The 11,835-nt window shown below is 38.2% G+C and overlaps 1 non-coding gene across 1 annotated transcript; it reads left to right on the top strand.

Moving 5' to 3' along the window:
• The first annotated feature begins 746 nt into the window (after positions 1-746).
• Positions 747-850, top strand: LOC130978502 (small nucleolar RNA R71). The gene has a single exon (XR_009086130.1). It is a non-coding gene; the product is annotated as a small nucleolar RNA R71 (small nucleolar RNA).
• Positions 851-11,835: the final 10,985 nt, after the last annotated feature.

Below are 11,835 nucleotides of genomic sequence, written 5' to 3' on the forward strand. Positions count from 1 at the left end.
TCCTCCTTGCATTCGGCCATATTGATTATATCAATGGTCTTGCACTCTCTTTTTGGATTCTCTTCAGTATTGCTTGGGAGAGTATTAGGAGGGATTTCAGTGATTTTCTTACTCAGTTGGCCCACTTGTGCCTCTAGATTTCTGATGGAGGACCTTGTTTCATTCATGAAACTTAGAGTGGCCTTAGACAGATCAGAGACTAAATTTGCTAAGTTAGAGGTATTCTGTTCATAATTCTCTGTCTGTTGCTGAGAAGATGATGGATAAGGCTTGATATTGCTGAGCCTATTTCTTCTACCATTATTAAAGCCTTGTTGAGGCTTTTGTTGATCCTTCCATGAGAAATTTGGATGATTTCTCCATGATGAATTATAGGTGTTTCCATAAGGTTCACCCATATAAGTTACCTCTGCCATTGCAGGGTTTTCAGGATCATAAGCTTCTTCTTCAGAAGATGCCTCTTTAGTATTGTTGGATGCATTTTGCCATCCATTCAGATTTTGAGAAATCATGTTGACTTGCTGAGTCAACACTTTGTTCTAAGCCAATATGGTATTCAGAGCATCAATTTCAATAACTCCCTTCCTCTGAGGCGTCCCATTATTCACGAAATTCCTCTCAGAAGTATACATGAATTGGTTATTTGCAACCATCCAATAAGTTCCTGAGCTTCTGCAGGCATTTTCTTTAGGTGAATGGAGCCACCTGCAGAGTGGTCCAATGACATCTTGGAAAACTCTGTAAACATGTCAGAAGGACACTTTTTGGTCATCTGCTTGTATCTTTCCCAAGCTTCATAGAAGGATTCACCATCTTTTTGCTTGAAGGTCTAAACATCCACTCTAAGCTTGCTCAGCTTTTGAGGAGGAAAGAATTTATCCAAGAAGGCCGTGACCAGCTTATCCCAAGAGTCCAGGCCATCTTTAGGTTGTAAGTCCAACCATGTTCTAGCTCTGTCTCTTACAGCAAAAGGGAAAAGCATGAGCCTGTAGACTTCAGGATCTATTCTATTCGTCTTAATAGTCTCACAAATCTACAAGAACTCAGTTAAAAACTGGTAAGGATCTTCAAATGGAAGTCCATGAAACTTGCAGTTTTGCTGCATTAGAGCAACTAATTGAGGTTTCAGCTTAAAATTGTTTGCTCCAATGGCAGGAATTGAGATGCTTCTTCCATCAAACTTAGACGTGGGTTTAGTAAAATCACCAAGCATCCTCCTTGCATTATTGTTGTTGGGTTCGGCTGCCATCTCTTTCTCTTGTTCGAAAATTTCAGAAAGGTTGCCTCTGGATTGTTGTAATTTAGCTTCTCTTAGTTTTATCTTCAAAGTCCTTTCAGGTTCCGGATCAGCTTCAACAAGAGTGCCTTTTTCCTTGTTCCTGCTCATATGAAAGAGAAGAGGACAGAAAAAAGAAGAAGAATCCTCTTTGTCACAGTAAAGAGGTTCCTTATTATTGGTAGAAGAAAAAGGGAATAAAGAAAGGAGAATCCAAACACAAGGGTAATGATAGGGGCAGTGATTTGAGATGAAGAGGGGTGAAGAGAAGTGTTAGTAAATAAATAGATAAATAGAAGAAGAGGAGAGGGGAAGAATTTCAAAAATTAATTTTGAAAAGGAGTTAATGATTTTCGAAAATTAAATATGATAGAGAATTAAAATTAAAATTTAAAACAATTAGTTAAAAAAGAATTTTTTTTGAAAAAGAGGGAGGTATTTTCGAAAATTAGAGAGGAAAAAGTAGTTAGGTGGTTTTGAAAAAGATAAAAAACAAACAAAAAGTCAAATAGTTAGTTGAAAAAGATATTAAAATCAAATTTGAAAAGATAATAAGATAAGAAGTTAGATAAGATATATTTTTTTATTTGAAATCAAATTTTTGAAAAAGATAAAATTTTGAAAAAGATATAATATGAAAGATAAGATAAGATAGATTTAATTTTTTTTTAAAAATTAAAATTAATTATTTAACTAACAAAAAACTAAAAGATAAGATTCTAGAATTTAAAGATTGAACCTTTCTTAACAAGAAAATAACAAACTTCAAATTTTTGAATCAATCACATTAATTGTTAGCATAATTTTCAAAAATAAAGATAAAACTAAGAAAAAGATTTTTGAAAAACATTTTTAAAAAGAAATTTTCGAAAATTAGTAAGAAAAAATGAAAAAGAGTTGATTTTTGAAAAAGTTTTGAAAAGATAAGATTTTTAAAATTGAAAATTTGACTTAACTTGTAAGAAACAACTAATTTTAAAATTTTTTGACTAAGTAAACTCAAATTTTCGAAATTTTGAGAGAAAAATAAGGAAAAGATATTTTTTTGATTTTTGAATTTTTAATTATGAGAGAGAAAATCATAAAAATAACCCAAAACATGAAAATTTTGGATCAAAACACATAATGCATGCAAGAACACTATGAATGTCAAGATGAACACCAAGAACACTTTGAAGATCATGACGAACATCAAGAACTTATTTTTGAAAAATTTTTTATGCAAAGAAAACATGCAAGACACCAAACTTAGAATTCTTTAATGCTTGGACTCTAACAAAAGAAAAATGCATATGAAAAACAACAAAAGATACAAAACAAGAAAACATCAAGATCAAACAAGAAGACTTACCAAGAACAACTTGAAGATCATGAAGAACATTATGAATGCATGAATTTTCGAAAAAAATGCAAGAAAAAGATGAACATGCAATTGACACCAAACTTAAAAATTGACACTAGACTCAAACAAGAATCACAAAATATTTTTTATTTTTATGATTTTATTATTTTTTTTGTATTTTTATTATTTTTTTTCAAAAATATTCTTTAGGAAAACAAAAAAGAGAAAAAAAATTTGAAAGATTTTTTTGAAAAATTTTTGAAATTAAAACAAAAAGAAAATTACCTGATCTGAGCAACAAGATGAACCGTCATTTGTTCATACTCGAACAATCCCCGGCAACGGCGCCAAAAACTTAATAGGCGAAATTGTGATCATCAGCAATGGCTCCAAAGACTTGGTGCTCTCAAACATGAATCACACTTTGTCACAACTCCGCTCAACTAACCAGCAAGTGTACTGGGTCGTCCAAGTAATACCTTACGTGAGTAAGGGTCGATTCCACAGAGATTGTTGGTATGAAGCAAGCTATGGTCATCTTGTAAATCCCAGTCAGGCGGATTCAACTGTATTAAGAAATTATAGTATACGCAAAGAAATAAAATAGGATAGAGTTACTCATGTAATTCAATGGTGGGAATTTCAGACAAGTGTATGGAGGTGCTGTGCTCCTTCTGAATCTCTGCTTTTCTACTGCTTTTATCCAATCTTTGTCACTCCTTTCTATGGCAAGCTGTATGTAGGGCATCACCGTTGTCAATGGCTACATCCCATCCTCTCAGTAAAAATGGTCCAAATGCTCTGTCACAGCACAGGTAATCATCTGTCGGTTCTCGATCATGTTGGAATAGAATCCCTTGATTCTTTTGCGTTTGTCATCACGCCCAGCAATCGCGAGTTTGAAGCTCGTCACAGTCATTCAATCCCGGAATCCTACTCAGAATACCACAGACAAGGTTAGACTTTCCGGATTCCCATGAATGCCGCCATCAATTCTAGCTTATACCATGAAGATTCTGATTAAGGAATCCAAGAGATATGCGCTCGGTCTAAGATAGAACGGAAGTGGTTGTCAATCATGCATTCATAAGTGAGAATGATGATGAGTTTCACGGATCATTACATTCATCATGTTGAAGTGCAACGAATATCTTAGAATAAGAATAAGTCGAATTGAATAGAAAATAGTAGTAATTGCATTGAAACTCGAGGTACAGCAGAGCTCCACACCCTTAATCTATGATGTGTAGAAACTCCACCGTTGAAAATACATAAGTGATGAAGGTTCAGGCATGGCCTAGAGGCCAGCCCCCAATACGTGATCACATGATCAAAAATACAATCCAGGATGAATAATACAAAGGTAAAAAGTTCTATTTATACTAAACTAGCTACTAGGGTTTACAAAAGTAAGTAATTGATGCAGAAATCCACATCCAGGGCCCACTTAGTCTGTGCTTGGGCTGAGCTTGAACAATCCACGAGCTGAGGTTTCTCTTGGAGTTGAACGCCAAGTTGTAACGTGTTTTGGGTGTTCAACTCTGGTTCGTGACATGTTTCTGGTGTTTGACTTCAGAATGCAGCATGGAACTGGCGTTGAGCGCCAGTTTACGTAATCTAATCACAAATAAAGTATGAACTATTATATATTGCTGGAAAGCTATGAATGTTTGCTTTCCAACGCCGTTGAGAGCGCACCATTTGGAGTTTTGTAGCTCCAAAAAATTTATTTCGAATGCAGGGAGGTCGGATTCCAACAGCATCAGCAGTCCTTTGTCAGTCTTCTATCAGAGTTTTGCTCAGGTCCCTCAATTTCAGCCAGAAAAATACCTGAAATAATAGAAAAACACACAAACTCATAGTAAAGTCAAAAAATATGAATTTAGCATAAAAACTAATGAAAGCATCCCTAAAAGTAACTAGATCATACTAAAAACTACCTAAAAACAAAGCCAAAAAGCGTATAAATTATCCGCTCATCACCTCCTCTAAGGAGAAGCTTATGACCCTGAGAATCCTGCAATGGAAGAGGTGAATTACATGGGAGAATCCTATGGACACACCTATAATCCTTCATGGAGGAATCATCCAAATTTCTCATGGAAGGATCAACAAAAGCCTCAACAAGGCTTCAACAATAATAATGGTGGGAGAAATAAGTTTGGCAATAGCAAACCTTTTCCATCATCTTCTCAGCAACAGACAGAAAATTCTGAGAAGAGCCTCTCTGTCTTAGCAAATATAGTCTCTGATCTATCTAAAACCACTCTTAGTTTCATGAATGAAACAAGGTCCACCATAAAAAATTTGGAGGCACAAGTGGGTCAGCTGAGTAAAAGAGTTACTGAAACTCCTCTTAGTACTCTCCCAAGCAATACAGAAGAGAATCCCAAAAGAGAGTGAAAAGGCAGTGATTCCTAGTGAGAAAGACCTCAAGGGACATCCACTAACTAATAAGGAGTTCCCTATTGAGGAACCAAAGGAATATGAGGCTCGTACAAAAACAATAGAGATTCCACTGAACTTACTTTTTCCATTCATGAGCTCTGATGAGTATTCTTCCTCTGAAGAGGACGAAGACACTGTTGAAGAGCAAGTTTCTCAGTATCTAGGAGCAATCATGAAGCTGAGTACCAAGTTATTTGGTAATGAGACTTGAGAGGATGAACCTCCATTGCTCATCAATGAACTGAATACCTGGATTCAGCAGATATTGCCTCAGAAGAAACCGGATCCCGAAAAGTTCTTAATACCTAGCACCATAGGCACCATGACCTTTGAGAAGGCTCTATGTGACCTGGGGTCATGTATCAACCTCATGCCACTCTTTGTAATTGAGAAACTATGGATCTTTGAGGTACAAGCTGCAAGAATCTCACTAGAGATGGCAGACAAATTAATAAAACAGGCTCATGGACTTGTAGAGGTTGTCTTAATGAAGGTTGAAGGCCTTTAAATCCCTACTGACTTCATAATCCTAGACACTGAGAAGGATGACAATGAATCCATCATCCGTGGAAGACCCTTCCTAGCCATAGCAAGGGCTGTGATTAATGTGGACAAAGGAGAGTTCGTCCTTTAATTGAATAAGGACTACCTTGTGTTTAAGACTCAAGGATCTTCTTCTGTAAACATGGAGAAGAAGCATGAAAAACTTCTCTTAATACAGAGTCAGATAGAGCCCCACATTCAGACTCTAAGTTTGGTGTTGGGAGGCCAGAACCATGCTCTGAGCATATGTGAAGCTCTGTAAGAGCTTCATGTCAAGCTATTGACATTAAAGAAGCGCTTATTGGGAGGCAACCTAATTTTATTCATCTATATTAATTACTTTTCCATTGTTAGTATATGTTTTATTTAGGTTGATGATCATGTAAAGTCACAAAAATAGCTGTAGAATTAAAGTGGAATCAAAAATAGCATCAAAACAGCACACCCTGGAGGACAAACTTACTGGTGTTTAAACGCCAGTAAGGATAGCAAAATGGACGTTTAATGCCCAGTCTGGCAGCATTCTGGGTGTTAAACGCCAGAAATGGCACACAGACTGGTGATTAACGCCAGAAAAGGGTGTCTGGTGTCTGGCTGGCGTTAAACGCTAGTAAGGGTAGCAGAATAGGCGTTTAACGTCCAGTCTTGTAGAATTCTGGGCGTTAAATGCCAGAAATGGGCATTAGCATAGTGTTTAACGCCAGAAATGGCACACAGTGGGCATTTAAATGACAGAAAGGTGCAGGGATGAGAAATTCTTGACACCTCAGGATCTGTGGACCCCACAGGATCCCTACCTACCCCAACTCACTCTCTCCCTTCTTCAGACCTTTCCATAACACTCTTCCCCAAACACCATTCTCCTATCAAATCCTACCCTCTTTCCCATAATCTCTCCACCACTCATATCCATCCAATATTTTCCAAAATAAACCCCACCTACCTCACCATTCAAATTCAAAACCATTCCCCTCCCAAACCCACCCCTGCTCACACGGATTCCCTATCTCTCTTACCCTATAAATAACCCTCTACACTCCTTCATTTTCACACATCACCAACACTTTCTACCCCCTTTGCCGAACCCTTCACACACCTCCATTTCCTCCATTTCTTCTTCTCCTCCTTCTTTCTTTCTTTTTTTGCTCGAGGACGAGCAAACCATTTAAGTTTGGTGTGGAAAAAAGCATTGATTTTTGTTTTTCCATAAACATTATGCACCTAAGACCGGAGAAACCTCTAGAAAGAGGAAAGGGAAGGCAATTGCTTCCACCTCTGAGTCATGGGAGATGGAGAGATTTATCTCAAAGGTCCATCAAGACCACTCCTATGAAGTTGTGGCCAAGAAAAAAGTGATCCCCGAGGTCCTTTTCAAGCTCAAAAAGAGCAAATATTCGGAGATCCGACGAGAGATTCGAAGAAGAGGTTGGAAAGTTCTCACCAACCCCATCCAACAAGTCGAAATCTAAATGGTTCAAGAGTTCTATGCTAATGCATGGATCACTAAGAACCATGATTAAAGTGTGAACGCGAACCCAAAGAATTGGATTTCAGTCCGAAAACCGTGTGGTTGGCATTCAACTTGCCAATGATGCAAGGAGATCTTCATCCTTTCACAAGAAGGGTCAACTTTAATCAAAGGTTGGACCAAGCCCTCATGAATATCTGTGTAGAAGGAGCCCAATAGAAGAGAGACTCCAAAGGAAAGCCGGTTCAATTGAGAAGGCTTGACCTCAAACCCATGGCTAGAGGATAGCTAAAGTTCATCCAATGCTCTATCATTCCTACTAGCAACCGGTCTAAAGTAACTGTGGATCGGGCTATCATGATCTATAGTATTATGATTGGAGAGGAAGTGGAAATTCATGAGATCATACCTCTAGAGCTATAAAAGGTGGCTAACAAACCCTCCACTTTGGCAAGATTAGCCTTCCCTCATCTCATCTGTCACCTATGCAATTCAGCCATAATTGTCATAGAGGAAGACATCCTCATTAAAGAGGACAAGTCCATCACTAAAAAGAGGATGGAGCAAACAAGAGAGCCCACTCATGGACCTCAACAAGAGCACGAGGAAGTCCCTCATCAAGAAATCCCTGAGATGCCTCAAGAGATTCATTTTCCTCCACACAACTATTGGGAGCAACTCAACTCCTCTTTAGGAGATTTGAGTTCCAATATGGAGCAACTAAGGATGGTGCACCAAGAGCACTCCATTATCCTCCATGAAATTAGAGGGGACCAAAGAGCCATGAGGGAGGAACAACAAAGGCAAGGAAGAGATATTGAGGAGCGTAAGCACTCCATAGGATCTTCAAGAGGAAGAACTAGCCACCGTCACTAAGGTGGACCAGTTCTTTAATTTCCTTGTTCTTATTTTTCTATTTTTCGGTTTTTATGCTTTATGTTTTGTATATGTTTGTAGCTTTATTACATGATCATTAGTGTCTAGTGTCTATGCCTTAAAGCTATGAGTGTTCCATGAATCCTTTACCATTCTTAAAAGAAAAATGTTTCTATTTGCAAAAGAATAAGAAGTACATGAATTTTGAATTCTATCTTGAAATTAGTTTAATTATTTTGATGTGGTGGCAATACTTTTTGTTTTCTGAATGAATGCTTGAACAGTGCATATTTTTTATAGTGAAGTTTATTAATGTTAAAATTGTTGGCTCTTGAAAGAATAATAAAAAAAGAGAAATGTTATTGATAATCCGAAAAATCATAAAATTTATTCTTGAAGCAAGAAAAAGTAGTGAAAAACACAAAGCTTGCAAAAAAAAGGTGAAAAATAGAGAAAAGGAAAGAAAAAGAAAAAGCAAGCAGAAAAGCCAATAGCCCTTTAAACCAAAAGGCAAGGGTAAAGAAAATCCAAGGCTTTGAGCATCAGTGGATAAGAGGGCCCAAAGGAATAAAATCCTGGCCTAAGCGGCTAAATCAAGCTGTCCCTAACCATGTGCTTGTGTCATGAAGGTTCAAGTGAAAAGGTTGGGACTGTGTGGTTAAAGTCGTGATTTAAAGCAAAAGAGTGTGCTTAAGAACTCTGGACACCTCTAACTGGGGACTCTAGCAAAGCGGAGTCACAATCTGAAAAGGTTCACCCAGTTATGTGTCTGTGACATTTATGTATCCGGTGGTAATACTGGAAAACAAGATGCTTAGGGTCATGGCCAAGACTCATAAGTAGCTGTGTTCAAGAATCAACATACATAACTAGGAGAATTAATAACACTATCTGAATTCTGAGTTCCTATGGATGCCAATAATTCTGAACTTCAAAGGATAAAGTGAGATGCCAAAACTGGTCAGAAACAAAAAGCTACTAGTCCTGCTCTTCTCATTGAAACTAAGCTTCATTGATGTTTTGGAATTTATTGTATATTCTCTTATTTTTATCCTATTTTGTTTGTGGTTGCTTGGGGACAAGCAACAATTTAAGTTTGGTGTTGTGATGAGCAGATAATTTATACGCTTTTTGGCATTGTTTTTAGGTAGTTTTTTGTATGTTTTAGTGACTTTTTTAGTATATTTTTATTACTTTTTATGCAAAAATCACATTTCTAGACTTTACTATGAGTTTGTGTGTTTTTCTGTGATTTCAGGTATTTTCTGGCTAAAATTGAGGGACCTGAGCAAAAATCTGATTCAGAGGCTGAGAAAGGACTGCAGATGTTGTTGGATTCTAACCCTCTTGCACTCAAAGTGGATTTTCTGGAGCTACAGAAGCCCAATTGGCGTGCTCTCAATTGAGTTAGAAAATAGACATCTTGGGCTTTCCACCAATGTTTAATAGTTCATACTTTGCCCGAGTGTTGATGGCCCAAACTGGCGTCCAAACGCCTACCAGAGACCTTTTTCTGGCGTAAAACGCCGAAACTGGCACCAGAACTAGAGTTAAACGTCCAAACTGGCATCCAAGCTGGTGTTTAGCTCCAAGAATGGCCTATGCACATGAAAGCTTCAAAGCTCAGCATAAGCACACACCAAGTGGGCCCGGGAAGTGGATTTCTGCACTATCTGCACTTAGTTACTCAATTTCTGTAAACCCTAGTAACTAGTTTAGTATATATAGCACTTTTTACTACTATATTTAGGGGGCGGGCAGATTTTGAGAATTATCTTATGCCACTTGGGAGGCTGGCCATTCGGCCATGCCTAGACCTTCTTCTCTTATGTATTTTCTACGGTGGAGTTTCTACACCTCATAAATTAAGGTGAGGAGCTTTGCTATTCTTCATGAACTAATGCAAGTATTATTGTTTCTCTTTCAATTCACGCCTACTTCTTCTCCAAGATATACTCTCATACTTAATTCAGTTAAGTCAGAATGAAGGGGTGACCCGTGACAATCACCAACTATCTTCGTTACTCGCTTAGCCAAGATCCGCGTGCCTGACAACCACAAGCGGTCTACATAATGTTCAACATAGTCATTGGACGACAGCCGGAGTATAGTCTCTTGGGTCTCTGATCCACGGATTTGACTTGCCTCTCCTGACAACAGAGCTTTCAAATCTGTGAGATTAGAACCTTCGTGTTATATGCTAGAACCAATTGGCAGCATTCTTGAGATCCAGAAAGTCTAAACCTTGTCTGTGGTGTTCCGAGTAGGATCTGGGATGGAATGACTGTGAAGAGCTTCAAACTCACAAATGTTGAGTGCAGTGACAGTGTGCAAAAGGACAGAGAGATCCTATTCCGACGCAAGTGAGAACTGATAGATGATTAGCCGAGCACTAGCTGTGCCTGGTATTTTTCTTCCGACACGAGAAATCCGACAGTTGATTAGCCGTACAGAAACCATAGCTAGACCATTTTTACTGAGAGGATGGATGGTAGCCATTGACAATGGTGATCCACCAACATACAACTTGCCATGGAAGGGAGCACGCATGATTGGATGAAGACAAGAAGAAAGCAGAGGTTCAGAAGCGACAAAGCATCTCCAAACGCTTATCTAAAATTCCCACCAATGAATTACATAAGTATCTTTATTTTAATTTACGTTTTATCTATCTATCAATTATCAAAACTCATAACCAATTGAATTCGCCTGACTAAGATTTACAAGATGTCCATCGCTTGCTTCAAGCCGGCAATCTCCGTGGGATCGACCCTTACTTGCGTAAGGTTTTATTACTTGGACGACCCAGTGCACTTGCTGGTTAGTTGTACCGAAGTTGTGAAAAGTGTGATCATAATTCTGTGCACCAACCATGCTACTCTCAAGTACTTTTTTCCAAGCAGGACTATAAACCAAGATTGGTAAAATGGGTATTGCTCTCGCAAGAATTTGACATAGAGATAAGGGACAAGAAAGGGTTAGAAAACTAGGTGGCTGACCACTTAAACTGGATTGAACCTGCTGCAGGGACGTTCCCTCCCACTACTGAGATATTCGAGACCTTCCCTGATGAACAACTCTTTGCAGTGCGCAAAGCACCTTGGTTTGCCGACATTGCAAATTACAAGACGATAAGGTTCATCCCCAAGGAATACAGTAGACAGCAAGTTCTAAAATTCATCCATGATGCCAAGTACTACTTGTGGGATGAACCATACCTTTTCAAAAGGTGCTCGGACGGTATAATTTGCCATTGCATATCTGAGGACGAAACATAGCAAATCATATGGCATTACCGTGAAACTAAATAAAATCTAACTAAAAACCACTAAAAAATGTTGGAAAAAGGGTATAAGATGCTCACGCATCAAGAACCATTCAGACCTTAGAAAATATGTTGAGAGCATATGTTTTGGAATAACCCAGAAGCTAGGATAGGTATATGTCATTAGTGGAGTTTGCCTATAACAACAGTTATCATGCGAGCATAGGGATGGCTGCTTATGAAGCAATGTATGGACGAAAGCGTCAATCACCTCTGTGTTGGTATGAACTTGGAGAATCAAGTGTGTTAGGTCCTGAATTGGTAGCTAAGACAACGGAGAAGATCAAGAAGATTAGAACCAGAATACTCACTACACAAATTCGTCAAAAGAGTTATACAGATCAAAGGAGAAATCCGTTAGCGTTTGAAGAGGGTGAACATGTATTTCTGATACTTACCCCCATGATGGGCATTGGACCAACAATTAAAACAAAGAAGTTAAATTCTCGATACATTGGCCCATTTGAGATCTTGAAGAAGATCGGTTCTGGCGTATCAAGTGATGTTGCCACCGAATCTTTCAAATTTGCATGGTGTGTTCTATGTTTCACAACTAT

This window comes from Arachis stenosperma, chromosome 4 (genome assembly GCF_014773155.1).
Source record: "Arachis stenosperma cultivar V10309 chromosome 4, arast.V10309.gnm1.PFL2, whole genome shotgun sequence".
Taxonomy (NCBI): domain Eukaryota; kingdom Viridiplantae; phylum Streptophyta; class Magnoliopsida; order Fabales; family Fabaceae; genus Arachis; species Arachis stenosperma.